This window comes from Trichomycterus rosablanca, chromosome 13, assembly GCF_030014385.1.
Source record: "Trichomycterus rosablanca isolate fTriRos1 chromosome 13, fTriRos1.hap1, whole genome shotgun sequence".
Taxonomy (NCBI): domain Eukaryota; kingdom Metazoa; phylum Chordata; class Actinopteri; order Siluriformes; family Trichomycteridae; genus Trichomycterus; species Trichomycterus rosablanca.
In genome coordinates, this window is record NC_086000.1 from 32,838,413 (window position 1) to 32,855,393 (window position 16,981).

A 16,981-nucleotide genomic window follows, 5' to 3' on the forward strand; every position below is an offset into this window, starting at 1 on the left:
AATCATAACTGGACAATGGAGCAGTAGAAGTAGGTGGTGTTGTTTACCCGGTAAAGAAATGGCACCAGGATGCACTATAAGAAGAAGGCAAACTGGTAAAGGCTGTGTGGTGCTCTGGGTTATGTTCTGCTGGGAAATGTTGGGTCCTGGAATTCATCTATACATTACTTTGACACATATCACATACATAAACATTGTTGCAGACCAAGTACATTCCTTCATTGCTGTGGTATTTCCTGATGCCAGTGGCTTCACTGATTAATGGGACCAGCAATGCATGAGCAAAACCCCAACCACACCAACGGAATCACCCTGCACATAACATAGATTTACAGGTGGTGTCTGCCCCAGAAAAGGGACGTCACCTGACACTGGGAGGTTTCTTCATGAGGCCTAAAACAGTGACACCAGATCAGTTTCCAGAAAAAGATAAGTATGCTAGTATTACACACAATCGAGAAGCCAGACTGAGAAGCAGCTGAAACAGCAGCTTGGTATTAGAGCTTCAGACAAACAGCAGTTTTGCCAACTGATTAGCTGCAAGTGTGAGAGTTAGAAACCGTGATATATAGAAAAACTCCCACCTGGAACAAATTAATGCTCTCAGGATGCAGGTAATTGTCAGTAAGAAGAAAGTGACACAATCATCTGCGCCTCTGTGTCCCCTTAGCTGGCCGAAATAGCAACACAGAAGACACGACTCTTAAGATGGCTTACTGTTGAGCTACTTTACAGCTGCCACATTACAGTTTGAACATTAAGGCTGATCAGTGTATAATATATTCACTCACTCATTCTATTAACAGCTTATCCAATTAGGGTCGCGGGGTTGGGGGGGGGGGTTGCTGGAGCCTATCCCAGCTCTTCAATGGGCACAAGGCACACAGTAACACCCTGGACAATTCAGTGTCTCCAATTAACCTGACTGCATGTTTTTGGACTGTGGGAGGGAACCGGAGCTCCCGGAGGAAACCCACACAGACACAGGGAGAACTTGTAAACTCCACACAAAAAGGACCTGGACCGCCCCGCCTGGGGATCCAACACAGGACCTTCTTGCTGTGAGGCGACAGTGCTACCCATCGAGCCACTGCGCTTCTCTGTACACTATATTATACAATATAAAACATAAATAAAGAGGGAACTGAGTGTTAACAGTAAAGAGCAATTATTAGGGTAAAATGTTTGTATGACAAACAGAGCTTAAGTTTAAGAATTGTGACAGGCGTAGGTGGAAGGGTCCAAAAAATGTTGGCTGGTTTTATGTATGTAGGTGGAAGTATGTGCCAGTCTTTGCCCTCTGGTTAGGAGCTCTTGCAGATTAAGCAAATGGGTGGCAGCTAAATATGACCAAATTAGAGGAGAAATTCAAACAATTTAGGGCAACATTATAACATATCAGTTCAGTTCTGTATTTAGATAGCTCAAAGGATGAAGAAATAACATATCGAAAATTAAATTTTATTAGTGAATAATGTATCAAATCAATTCCAATCTCTGCTGGGTAAAATTAGATCCCTGCTTACCACTGGAAAAAAACTCAGTTTATGTTCTTACCTGCTTAAACTTCAAATTTTAAATCAATATATTTTTTTCTTTTTTTTGGTCACCACAGCAGATTCTGGTCTGCATACCTGATTTGGCAGTTTTACACCAGATACCCTTCCTGACAGAATTCTCCTTATTTTGTCCAGACTTGGGACCAGCACTATGAGTGCACTGACTGATAAGTGCATCTTATAATGTGTAGGCTGCTCAGCAATAATACCCACTCCCCAAAGACATAGCCCTCACTGAGATTGGACAAATCTTAGCAGAAGTGGGCAAATGTGGTATATTGATGCACCACCTGTGCACATATTATATAAAATCCATAAAAGCCGAGATATGTTTTAATTGTTTATTATTCTACTGTATTTACATTCAAGGTCAGAGGAAAAACAACATATGTACAATTTTTAAATGGCTGTTTACATTTTCCATCTAAAAACACAAATCAAGAACACGCTTAAAAAATAAAATGATGCTTCATTGACGTGATTCTTATTCTATTAAATATTACATGCAAAGAATTTATACTAAGTGTAAATAAGCATTTATCTCAACACATGGCGGCATGCTTAGTTGAAAGGCCAGTGGCATGTAAGCAGCATGATGGAGGGGAGAGGGGCAGAAAAAAGTGGTTCATAATGCTGATCAATAATAAAGGATCAATGCTTTTGTGAGGGCTCATGCACTCTCATGGGATGCTCCTGGCTGGAGAACACGGAAGATGAAGTATCATGTTGGTAATCCTCTCTCACTATTTTCAGAAACGGCTTCAGTTGGAGACTTGCAGCACGCTGGCCTAGTGCTTATGGCTCACCATCAAAGGAAACAGTTTCTCTACTTTGGGCTCAGACGAGAATGAGTTTAAAGGAGAAATTTAAAGAAGCTAAAGAACCGGAAGAGTCCTGTCTGGTTAATGCCTCGTGCCCACGATATACGCAATGCTGGGAAATAGGAAAGACATGGCTTAAAGTGAGAATGATAATGTAATAGATACGAAAATGAACGAGTCAGCCCACTGCGGCCGGCTTATGGGAGCGTTTGGGTCATTTTGGCAAAGGAACAATCTTGGTAGATGGAAAATGTGATAAATATCTATTCATTTAGCTGTAGGCTATGAAAATCGACACGCGCAGTAGCACCAGTGCACAGGCTATGGCCCCAATAATGCCTGCTCTCAATATGATTTGCAGAAAATCAATGAGTGAAGCACATGATGACGATTCTTAGTGCATTGTCAGAGTTACATCACTGCATATTTTCTCTCTGCGTATTGAAAATATTAATACAGTAATTTGCTGCTGACATACTGAATGGATTATAGTGATAGTAAACATTCTGATGTTTAATGGCAAAGGAGAAAGAGTTTAGTTGCTATAGAGACAGCTCTGTTGGTGTGCACTCAGTGTCTCATCGTCTTATTTATTTATTTTGTTTAACCAGAGGCATCTCAGGTGGATGTGATTTTATGAGTGACTCTTCTAAGATGTTTCTCAGTAATTATAATAAACTGTACTGGTAATGTAGTGGGTTAGAATAGTTACACCTAAAACCTGAACCTAACTAAACTCTTTCTCCATATTATTCTGCTTATGAATATATTTATATTAGTAGTAGATTAGAGTAGATATAGTAGATATAGGTATAAAGATTACATGAGTATGATCTTGCTTATAACATACAAAACATTTGCTTAAAATAAAGCTAAAATCTATTAACAAGCCTAAAATGATTACAAAGGAAGTTAAGGTCGAGACTAAACCTACTTATTAAGAAGTGATCTTATTTTACTATTTAAGGTTATCAGTTTAAACCATATGGCCAAAAGTATCTGGACTCCCCTTTTTATCATTGCATAAAATCAAGGTGTATCAAATCAATTATATTAGAAAAAATTATATGCTTTCAAACTTTTCTGTTTGAAATAATAATGACAATAATATTAGTAATAATAGTAATGACAATAATATTAGTAATAATAGTAATGACAACAATATTAATAATAATAATGACAATAATATTAGTAATAATAATAATAATAATAATAATAATAATAATAATAATGGCAATAATATTAATAATAATAATGACAATAATTATAATAATAATAATAATATAATAAGAATTACAATAATATTATATTTATTATTATAACATTATTATTATTATGCTTTCCTTTTTTGTGCAGTAAAAATATTAACAACACCACCTGTAATTAATAACACTGTCATACTGGTTATGATTCTGACATCAGAACTGAATGTTAATACACCCTGTTACCCTGTTGTTGTTGCCATCAAATCACGGTTATGCTTCACCAGTTTTACCACAATCCATTAACTCAAGCCCTGCCATCACCCTGTGCCAAAATGCCAGTGGCAGGCAGGCTGTTGACATTGCAGCGCAATAGGTGACCAAAAGCTGTGTGTGTGGATCGAGTTGATGAAAGGCTCTGCACAAATGACCCACTTGGGCTTTAGTCAATTAGCTTGTTGTGGATCTGAACAAATAATGACATCGGCACTTTGTGGACATTCTGAGCATAGACAGAACAATGGATGGATTTGGCTGTGGTTCACATGGTCACATTGGGAGGTGGTTTGTTTAAGGATGCAAATGTTGCCAATTTGTTTTAAACCAAAAACTACTTGTTAATCAATAACGAGCAATCATAAAGAGTCCCATCAAAGTATAAAAACATCACTGAGTTTCATTTCAACAAACAGGAGGATGAACATAAACATCAGCAGAATCACTTCAGCATTCAGAATGTAGAATTCAGTAGCGATCAGGTCATCACAAGCACAAACTAAACATGCTAAATAAAAATAATACAGATACATTTAAGAGCTTGCTGACATTATTACTGTGGTTATTATAAAATAATAGAGTTTTACCTTCATACCTGGGTATGATACCAAGGTATTTATGCAAAATATTCACATCATTTTGAGCTCTCTGTTGTAGAGGGCTAGTATTTATTTATTTATTCATTTATCAGGATTTACATTCATGACAGAAACGGTAGTTACTTGTTCATCAGTTCACAAGTTTAATATGAAACATAGTCATGGACAGTGTAGTGTCTCCAATTCACCTCACTTACATGTCTTTGGACTGTGGGAGGAAATCGAAGCTCCAGGAGGAAACCCACGCAGACACAGAGAGAACATGCAAAATACACACATAAGGACCCGGACCACTCCACCTGGGAATCGAACCAAGGACCTTCTTGCTTTTTGCTACCCACTGAGCCACTGTGCCCCCCCTAAGAGAACTAGTATGTTTACAGTGCTGCACCACCTGAGTGCCGTAATAATGTACTGTATATGTTTGATTTTAAATTATACTTATCTGTAAATAAATATAAATTGTAATCATTTTTATGATACAATATGTTTTAAATGGAAATCATCTGAGTCATATCTCTAGCTGGAGCTCTGTAGCACTTTTTTCACTTTAGTCTATTTATTCTCACACAGTCTAGAAAAACATGGAAAGGATTTTGGCTTAAAGTTTAATTAGGGCAGAACCAAAATACATTTCAACCTTATAACAGTGGTAGCTCAGCAGTTAAGGTACTGGACTAGTAATCATGAGGTTGCCGGTTCAAGTCCCACCATTACCAAGTTGCCACTGTTGGGCCCCTGAGCAAGGCCCTTAACCCCCAATTGCTTGCAATGTATTCAGTGATAATTGTAAGTCTACTAAATGTCGTAAATGTAAATGTAACATAAGACATCCCATGCCTTTGAAGGTGGAGCTTAAGAAAATAACTGTGATTAAAATGAGATGTGTTCCAAACCACACCCTGCTGTAATGGTACATCTCCATGGTGCAATACCAATGGTATACTTTATAGTGTACACAGTGTAAAAAGCTTTGGAACATGGGTGGCACAGTGGCTCAGTGGGTAGCACTGTTGCCTCACAGCAAGAAGGTCCTGGGTTTGATCCCCAGGTGGGGCGGTCCGGGTCTTTCTGTGTGTAGTTTGCATGTTCTCCCCGTGTCTGCGTGGGTTTCCTCCCACTGTCCAAAAACATGCAAGTAAGGTTAATTGGAGATACAAAATTGTCCATGACTGTGTTTGACATTAAACTTGTGAACTGATGAATCTTGTGTAATGAGTAACTACCGTTTCTGTCATGAATGTAACCAAAGTGTAAAACTTGATGTTAAAATCCTAATAAACAAACAGACAAACTTTGGAACACAGCCAGGAAATCACTTACATGTAATCAGTTTTAATCTGCAGTAAAAAAAAATTATTTGCAAGGCTTAAGATTGGTGTTTACAATTAAGACCATACATCTGGAGTGAATGTATGCTAATAGAATTAATGATGAAGGAATTAGATTGGGCGTCAATTTAGATCATTCATGGATACAAAATTCCAGACAATGAGAGCTGCTCTACTTGTCCAAGTCAATTGTTTTCATGCTTGGAGCACGTAAATAGTACAATAGATATAACCCATTTAATTCATCCTGACTGACCGTGTGATTGGGTTCTAGCTGAAACACTATTGGCCTCATTGTGTACGGAAAGTTACCAATTAGGCACAGAAAACAATTAATCATTTCATTTATGTTGCAGCTAATAAAAACGCTGGAATGTATTAGTATGTTTTATGTGTTTATAATAATTGCTGTAATTAAAAACCAATTCTTAATTGGTGTATCTCTAGTTAAAGCTCAGTCGTGTCTTGGTCCTGACTGAAACAGTCTTGAGTACAACACTTCAAATTACACGACTATTAGAGATGTTGTTATGTTCATTTGGGTTGTGTTGTATGAATAGTGGCTGGAAATCATAGCTGGAAACATGAATTTTCTACTATTAATAATAGCTTATAACCACTCCAGCGATGTGTCATTACACCAGGGAACAACTAATTTCTGACAGTAGTTAATACAGCCTCTCCGCTGTCATACCTCTGGAACAATGAGCGCTGAGACAGGGTGTGGGACTGAGAAACTGATGGCTGTGAGACATTAGTTTTTCATTCTCTAAAAAGTGGCTTTTTTAATGAAAAAGAATCACACCGCGTTTTTATTGTTTGCATATGATATTAATACTGCGCTCTGTTCTGCTGGGTATTGTCATGAAAGCGACGGCCATTACACTGATTGATTCTTTTTGCTTGCAGATTCGGGGCTGTTTTAGATCCATCACTTATTTTTCCTGCTCTTTGCTCACATCCTCTCAGAGAGTGGGAACCGTCGGCACTGTTCTCCAGCAGTGTACCTCATTTAGTTCTGGGTGTCTATTAAAATCACAGACCTTAATAGATACAATAATTTGAATTGTCTTGAGACACATTCTGGATGTGATCTGGTGCTGCTTTCCTCCCTAAAAGAGCATTTTGGCTCATGGTAAGAGGCTAGTTACCCATCTATACGTCCCAGTGGGGGGATTCACAGCTAAAGATTTTAGCACTGATATCAATTATGGATGGGGAGAACATTATGTGTGCTTTCCTGGCTTGTTTTCTTAATAAAACAGTGATGTATGAGGATAAATATGTGAAGTTCCTGGCCTTGTAATACAAATGGTTTAGAGAGCATCTATTTATTCATAAGTTTAGATTTCAGTTTGCTTTTACTGGACTTTGCTGCATAATGTTACAGTGTCTTAAAAAGTATTTTCCCCCAAACTTCTTTTTCTACATGAAAGGTCACAACCTGGGATTTGAATTGATTTTTATATTATATTATATATAATATTTTTATATTATATTTTATATAATTAATATTACATCTTATTATAACAGCTCAGTGGAGGTTCAGCAGTTGCTTGTTTCATTAGAATGTTGAGGGTTTGAGCCTCACCGTAACAAGCTGCCACTCAGGCAAGACCCTTAACCTTCAGGTTTTTTTTAAGTACAAGTGTCTGCCAAAATGCAAACTGTAAATGTAATTTGTACGTTTTTATTTTAATTTATTTCAGCAATGAGCAGTTTCGGCCCATCCCTGTTCTTGGTGTACAGCAAATGTGAGAGATCTTTAAAAAAGTTAAGATCAGGACTCTGATTAGGCCACTCAATGACTATACTGTATATATATATACACACACAGATCAGCCATAGCATTAAAACCACCTCCTTGTTTCTACACACATTGTCCATTTTATCAGCTTCACTTCTTCACTTACCATATAGAAGCACTTTGTAGTTCTACAATTACTGACTGTAGTCCATCTGTTTCTTTACATACCTTTTTAACCTGCTTTCACCTTGCTCTTCAATGGTCAGGACCCCCACAGAGCAGGTAATATTTAGGTGGTGGATCATTCTCAGCAGTGACATTGACATGGTGGTGGTGTGTTACATTTACATTTTCAGCATTTAGCAAACGCTTTTATCCAAAGTGACTTACAGTACAGTTACAGTATACAATCTGAGCAATTGAGGGTTAAGGGCCTTGCTCAAGGGCCCAACAGCAGCAACTTGGCAGTGGTGAGGCTTGAACCAGTGACCTTTTGATTACTAGTCCAGTACCCTAACCACTAAGCTACGGCTTGTTAGTGTGTGTTGTGCTGGTATGAGTGGATCAGACACAGCAGCGCTGCTGGAGTTTTTAAATACCGTGTCCACTCACTGTCCACTCTATTAGAAACTCCTATCTAGTTGGTCCACCTTGTAGATGTTAAGTCAGAGATGATCGCTCATCTATTGCTGTTGTTTGAGTTGGTCATCTTCTAGACCATCATCAGTGGTCACAGGACGCTGCCCTCGGGGTGCTGTTGGCTGGATATAGTTTTGGTTGGTGGACTACTCTCAGTCCAGCGAGGACAGTGAGGTGTTAAAAAACTCCATCAGCATTGCTGTGTCTAATCCAGTCATACCAGGACAACACACACTAACACTATACCACCACTATATATTACAGAGGATGTTATTACTTTACTAACATGCCTTATTTGACTTATGCTTAATGTACTGTGTGTTTTGCTTCTTTGCTAAATTATCAAAATAATGGTCTTTTATTTTTCTTGATATTATTGATATTATTCACCACCACAAGGTTTGGACCCAAAGAGCAGACAGAATTGAAATTCAACATGTGAGAGCTTGTGTTACTTTAGTGCTTATGTGGATCGTCCTGAGCCGGATTGTGGGGCTCAGGGAGAAGTGAATGCGCTTCTCTCTACCCACTAAGCTACAGCAGTGGTAGTATTGAAAATATAATCTCTTGCCGAAGATTCTGTACACAAACACTAAATACTAGAAAGTATGGAGCACTCAGGTGCGATAGAGAGACACACTAGAGAGTTCTTCTAATACTGAATAAGCGATCAGGCTTCGGGAAAACCCGACAACGCTGACTGCAAACACGCATGTGTCAGTGGGCTTGGTTAGTAAATCTAACTTTAAGTGAACTCTAAGTGAACGTGAGCAGTTCCTGAATTCCCTCGGTAACACTGCTCACATTCCAAATTAATTTTGTGTTTCTACCATAAAGCACATCGGCTCAGTCAGTGGGAATCAAAGACTCAGCACTGTGTTGTTGTAAATGTACATTAATATAGTGCTGTGCCCAGGTGTTGTAAATATTGATTGATAAGCATGGTGATTTGTGGGAAATGTAGATATTTTGAACTACAGTGTGCCATTTGGTGCGTTTCATTTCCCGGAGGGTGTTACACCTCCCTGCATCTTTTCCATCAAAGCTTTTGGATAATCTTTCTACAAATAAATAAGCAAAAATCTTCTAGATTTCTTCATAGAACACATTTCAGCCACATTTTTACACTCACAAATTAAGTGAGCTGTGAATGTAGTGTAAAATTAAAGCTGTCCTACAATCACTAGGCATATAAACATAATTCACACTGTTTATAGATTAATTGGACCAAAACATTACCATGTGTTGAATGTGCAAGTAAACCAGACACAATAAAATTTAGAGATTGAGTTTAGAGATTGAATACTTTTAGTCACTCTGCATCCCGGGCTAATAATTCCAATTATTCCTAATGTTTAGATAATGCAGCTGACCTGCATGGCATTCTGTGCCTGTGCAGTTTCTTTAAAAACATCATTGCAGTTATCAGATTAGCGAATCTATTGTGTATGAATAGTAAAGGCTGGACAGTGATACAACAGTGGAGGTCATTAAATAAATGTTTTAGTTTATGTCACATATGACTCAAGCAATTGAAAAGTAAATCTGACCTACATCCGATAGCTCCTGCAGAAAATAGCTAAGGAAAAATCAGACCATCAGGCAGGTTGTGTGCAGTGTATCGGTCAAAGTGAGCATATCTGACCGTTTTCTATAACACTGGGCTTTAGCAAGTGTCATAGCATCTAAAATGCTTTTTTATCAGTCTGACAAAGTAAGAAGCATTTTGCAGTCTCATTCTGTAGTCTGGTAAAAGCTCAGAAAAGAAATCTGGACAGCCTGGGCAAAAATATGTTAACGGTTTCTCACAAAGTGTAATAAGTCTTTTAATTGCACCAGGCAGGACGTTTTATTGGAATCATGCTACATTAACTGCCTAATGCAAAATATTAAATAAAAGAGACATCCGTCTGTGCTTTATTTTTCAACTGCTTTCAAAATTATTAGAGAAAGGAGTGCAATTACCACTGTCACAATCAATGGAGTTTCTGGTGGGTCTGAAGAATTTAGGTTGTGCAGTGGTGGTTGTTGGTCTATTTATATAAAAGTGTTATTTCTTTACTAGTAAATATTGACATTTGTATGTTTCAGGGGGTAAAACAAAGTTCACAGTATCTACTGTCATGTGGTGGTGAGTGCCTCAAGATACTGTAACCCCTGACCTTGAGTTGAACCCAATTGCAGAAGGCATGAAATACACTTGAAAAATACATAAAATAAAATAAAATTAAACCAAACATGCAGCACGTAGCAGAACTTGAGATTAGAAAAGACCTTTCCAGTGGAGCAGATTCATGGATAAATAAGTACAGACTGAAAAATAAACAAAAAAGCATTGGGGTGCATCTTTGCCAGCTACTTAGTTCACCAGTGAGCTACAATCCAATAATTTGCCAGAGAAACACACAAAGCTGCCATGACACCACTGGACAAAGCACTAGTCCAGAATGGGTTCATGTAACAGCTACAGACAGGAAAAGCTGCCATGGTCCACCAACTCAGCTCCTGGAAACCAGAATAAAAAGTATGCCAGCAAAAAGTCCAGCAGAAGAAGCCAAGCGGGTCAAGTTTAACTATTAGCCCGGTATATTAACCAAACAAACAACAAACAGAACTAACAAACAAACAGACACACAAGGAGTCAGAAAATCAAAAGACCTAGCCTAGAGTCCAAAGCACACTCATGAAGAGCTATCCTAAATGTGAAGCAAGTAATGGTTGATTAAGCACAGAGAATGCTTTTGGATTTTGAGTTTTTGAAGAGAAGCCTTCAGTCCCTTGTTGGCCAGCATGGGCACAACAGCGCAGATGAGAATCCTACTGTACCCCCTTTCAAAGGAATGGCTCCTGATGTTCCAAATCCTATCCAAACACTACCATGAAATATCCTTACAGAAGCCAAGACCCAAGTATTTAGAGATGGGAGGGAGGGGATGGACCAAGTGCTTTTTGTATTTCTGTTAAATCCTGACCAACCAATTTCAGTCACACTGAGTGCCATGAACAACCATGTTGCTGCTACCTCAGGCCCCACTGACCAACCATGTTGCCGTCATCTTGGGTGCCATGACCAACCTGGTTGCCCTCACCCCTGGTACAGTGACCAACCTTGTTACCGTCCCCTCAGGTGCTGTGACCAACTGTGTTCCCATCATCTCAACCAAATCCATACAACATTTATGAAAAGTCATTTCTGAACACAGCCGGGCTTGATTTCAGCAGCAATGTAGAATTTGAAGTGGTTAGATTGTGTCACTTAAGTAAGGGTTGCAATGCCAAGGATCTAGGACTTCACAGAAACACAGTGAGAGCCATTACATCGAAATGGAGCATATTTGTAACAGTGGTGAATCTACCCAATAGTGGCAGGCAGGTTAAGTTTTCTCCTAGGACTCAGTAATAGCTCATTCATGAAGACACAAAAATGTAAAACATGTAATAATAACTCCCCAAACCTTTTTGGTAATATTCTATGTACACATGAATTAAAGTTGGAACATTTAGACATTAAGAATGTCATTATGTTCGTCCTAAAACAAGTAGACAATTTTATGGTGGTAGTGTAATGATGTTGAAGGAAGGGCTTTGTCAGGACCAGTCAGTAGTTACTTTAAAAAGCAGCAGGAACAACAGTTACACAATCAGTAATAAATTGCAGCAAAACCATCTCCACACCTAAAGCCCAGGCAAAAAATGGTTGTTTGTTTAATCGGCAGGAAGAACATTTCCACAATGATGTTTGGATACGTCTTCCGAGGTGGCACAGTGATGCAGATGGTAGACATGGGTTCTGGTGGCCTGGGCATGATCCATTTCTCCAGTTACTGTCTATGAGGTGTTTTCTGGATACTTTGGTTTTTTCAAACCTCTTAAAAACATGAATTATACCTACATTGCTCCTGGAAGTGAGGGAGTGAGTAAATTATATTCTGCAATGGATTGGTGCCCTGGGTGTATTTCTCTTTTCACCCACTGTTTCTGGGTGATGCTGAATGTATAACAACTCTAATTCTGATACTTCCAGTTAGTGCCAAATAAGTTAGTCAACCACTGTCTTTTTGTTTTTATTATCACTGAATACTTCTATAGCACTGTCGCCTCACAGCAAGAAGGTCCTGGGTTCGATCCCCAGGTGGGGAGGTCCGGGTCCTTTCTGTGTGGAGTTTGCATGTTCTCCCTGTGTGTAAAACATGCAGTCAGGTTCATTAGAGACACTGAATCGCCCTATAGGTGAATAGGTGTGTGTGTGTGTGTGTGTATGTGTGTCCGCCCTACCCGTCCAGGGTGTTACTTTGTGCCTGTGAGTGAGTGAGTGAATACTTCTATCCATTCTTGTAAATGACAATGTGACATACTGTATATTCTTACAAACAAAAAGTATCAATGGGTAATTGTTGTTTTTGGATTAGCTGGTTTTGACTGTTGAGTTTGAATTTCTCCTTTTTTTAGCCACATTGCATGAATCGTATCTCATCTAGCTCTGGATTACTTAGGAATTTAAAAGCTCTGACTGCTTGACATATTGATTTTGTGTTAGTTTTATAGCTAACTGTTACTAAACTGTTACTGAACACAATTATCTTTTCAAACTTAAAGTATACAGACTTAAATTGCTGTCACACTACTGACTTAGGTTAGCATATCAATGACCTAGCTCACTTCCTGAGAAATATGCACTTTTTTTAGTAACGCTCTGTGGGAGAAGAGCCCATGGGGTGAGGTTTTGGTGATGTTATGAAAACTCTCACCTAAATGGGGTCACAGCCATCTTCTTTCTCACGCTGCTGACTCTAAGACTATGGTATTATAAAGCCTGCTTGACTGTAGACAGGGTCACTTGTGTTCTAGCATGTTGGTTAATGATGACACATGGTACTTGCTTGGGTGGGATTTTTCATTACATTTGACTATCAAAACATCATTTAAAATAACTTGAATATCTGAAAAAGCACTAATAATGCTGTAAAAAAGTACATACGCACTCTTTTTGTGAACAATTGTTTTATTGTTTTTAAACTTATATGTTGACATACATGTTATCATGAACACATACGAACATAGAACAAACATTTAAAAACTCCATCAGCACATCAGTGTCTTATCCAATCATACCAGCACAACACACACTAACACACCACCACCATGTCATGGTCACTGCAGTGCTGAGAATCATCCACCACCTACATAATACCTGCTCTGTGGTGGTCCTGTGGGGGTCCTGACCATTGAAGAACAGGGTGAAGGCAAATTAAAAAAAGTATGTAGAGAAACAGATGGACTACAGTCAGTAATTGTAGAACTACAAAGTGCTTCTATATGGTAAGTGGAGCTGATAAAATGGATAGTGAGTGTAGAAACAAGGAGGTGGTTTTAATGTTATGGCTGATCGGTGTGTATGTCCTTGTTCTAACTTTTTGGAACTTCTTGCTATTTCAGAGATACTTTAACCCATCTGATTGGCCATAACAAGTCACTCAAGGTCTCTAAATTTACTGCATTCAACATGTGTACTACGTGTAACTACCATCAATCCAACCCATCTCCTTCTTCTTTTAGCTGTTCCCGTTAAGGGTGGCCACATAGTATCATTCATCTCCATCATACCAACCTCCTGCATTTCCACTCTCCTCCTCCTGTCTGGTGGTTCCATCCTCAGCATCTTCCTCCCAATAGAACTCTCATCCCTCCATCACCTGCCTAATTTTGTCTCCAAAACATCCTACCTGTGCTGTCTCTCTAATAAACTTGTTCCTAATCCTGCCCATCCTTGTCACTCCTAACAAGAATTGGAAAATTGTTATAAGTATGAGAGGAGCCCCCAAATAAATAAACAGCCTAAACTAGTGGGTGTATGGGAAAAATAATTAATAATTCGAAATAGAAGGATCATTTAATGACTTTTACAAGGACTGTTAAAAATCTCACCTACATCTCAGGTGACCCTGTATGGGTTTGTGAGCCCAAGACTGAGTGCTATTGCCATATCATATCACAGAAGCAGACTTCTCTCTCAAGGCCAGTCTTACTCAGCTAAAGTTACATTATAGCCCTTTTTTGTCTCAGTTTACACAAGTCTTGTTAGATGAAGACTGTTAAGATAAAGCTTTCTATTTTGAAGAAAATATCCATGTTTACTTCTCAGAGGGGGGTCCCTAATTGTGTAGGTGTCCCTAAACAAATTGTCTGATCTACCAAGACACATTTCAGTTCTGGGTGTGTGTTTCGTGTGAGACTGGAGTGTGTGTGTATGTAGAAGAAAAGCACTTATGGTTGGTAAAAGTGTAAAAGTGCACCCTGCTGAGGTGAGGAAGCGCACTGAGCCCCCAAGCGGATCGTATGATTGGAAACCTTCACCCTGAGTCTCCTGACAGATTCAGACAGCCCGAATTTCCCTCGTTTTAGCTCCCGCTCCTGTCTGTTGCTTGTGGTATTTATAGACTCGCTTGAAGTAGCTGCGCACTTCCTAATGGCTTCATCACTAATAATGATCCGCTGCTGCTTTTAAACCCTTTTGATTGGACAGAAAATATAATTTTAACAATGTAATGTAAAATTACAGACTCATTTACCCTCCAGGCCAGTTTTATTACTGGGCGTCAAAAATAACAGGAGCCCCAGTAAAACCTAATCCACACATTTAAACTGCATCCTGCCAAGAGTGTTGCACCCTTCAGCTCTTCCTGATTTATAGTTTATAAGAGCTGCACTGTTCTAGATGGATAGACAATTTGCTTGTATTTCTTGAATTTAGACACTTATGGCTATGATGGCTCAGTTAATTGTATTAGAACTGGGATTTTTATGTTCTCTTAATGCATTTGTCCTGTTTTCCGCCAACCAATCAGATCCAGTTACCCAGTTGTCTCTTTCCTCCACTGCTACAGACACCTACCCTGACATACACCATCCAACACATGTACAGTTGCCAACCACTCCTTTTTTCATCTTGCCAGAGTTGGGTTCACACAGAAAGCAGTACGGCATGCAGAGTGGCAAGCACTGCTCTCCATTATTCACCATCTCCTGGCATGGGCCTTTGACCGGTCAGCAGAGACCGCCAGTGCAGCAGTACTGAGGAATCCCTTTGACCATTGCTCCCAACAAACTCCCAACAACAGTCATGTCTGTGTATGATGGGCAATAACAGATCTAATACGTTTTTATTAAAGGTGACAATTTTTTTTGCAGAATTCTGGTTAAATTTTTATCTAAAAATGTATTATTAAAATTGTTTTCATTTCCCCAGTGGTCCCTTTATGAATGATATAATCAGGAGATTGGCTTAGCCATGCAAGTACATTTGCTTCTTTTAGAAAAGTCACTCAGGTGGGCGCTCAGGTGGTGCAGCGGGATATTCCGCTAGCACACCAGTGCCCAGATTCTGAACTCCTCGGTTGGAAACTCAGCGTTGCCACCGGTTGACTGAAAACCATCTAGCTGGCGTAATTGGCTGTGCCTGCAGCAGACACGTTTCTGCTAGGGCGGGATGACCGGAATATATGGGTGGGGGTCTTCAAACGTTGTGTAAGGACCCTGATTAGCAGATAGAAAGGCGCCTGTGTAGAATGCATGGGTGAAAAAGGGTTCCACTAAGGGCTGCACGTGGGTCGGAGGAGGCGTGAACAGCAATATACTCACCTCGACTGCAATCAGGGATCAACCAGCAGCAGAAGACAAATTTATTATGCTAAAATTGGGAGAAAATGGGAGAAAATGCATAAATAAAATAGAAAAAAAGAAAAGTCACTCAGTTGTTTTGCCCTGTATGATCTTTTTGAAACATCCAGATTTAATACCATACATGATGAGATTAAATTATTAATAATATGTCCTGGTACATCACAGTATTCATGTTTTTTGTTTATATTTTTCTGACGACATGTAATTCAACAGCAAAAAAGCATTTTCATATTATGATGCTCTCACCACCATACTTTACATGTAGCCATTTTACTTTTTAATCATAAAAAGCTAAATTATTACCAATGATTGGTAATATTTATGATTATGAATCATCTCAATGCTTATGACATTTTTAAATACATCTCTTTTAGCAGAGAAGTATTGCATGGGCTTTAGAAACATTCCATTACATTTACGGCATTTAGCAGACGCTTTTATCCAAAGTGACTTGCAGTACTGTGACAGTATATTGTCTAAGCAATAGAGGATAAAGGGCCTTGCTCAAGGACCCAACAGTGGTAACCTGACAGGGGTGAGGCTTAAACCAGCAAGCTTTGTATTACTTTGTGTTACTAGTCCAGTACCTTAACCACTAGGCTGCAACTGCCCTGCTACAAAGTCCCACTGTATTTTATGTTGTTCTAAAATTTTGTTCTTAATTTATAGCATGTTGTGAATTCCTGTTTTCTTTACCTGTCTAAAGTCGTTTTGTGCTTCCATGAACTTTCTTAATGAGGATTGTCAAGTGGTACTGACTAGGATGTTTATGGTGTTTGCTATTGCTTTGTAGCTTTTTTAAAAATGTAAGTGTTGGTTCATATTTTGTCCCTACTAATTTAGGGAGCTCCTTCGTCTTTACCAAGATTGGAAAACCATTTCCTGTCTTAAACAGATCCACCATCACAGCTGGTGTTTCGAATACATCATATCGAATCTCAGCTGTGCCATCCGGCTGGGCTGGGCGGCTGTATGAACAACGTTTGGCTGTTGTTCATCCAGGGAGGTAAATGCCGGATAGGGACCTCATAACTGATGCAATTTCGACCTCTGCTGACTGATTGATGGCGCCTGCACAGAGTAGAGGAATAATGCGATCAGGGTGTGTCTCTTCATGTACAGGGCTG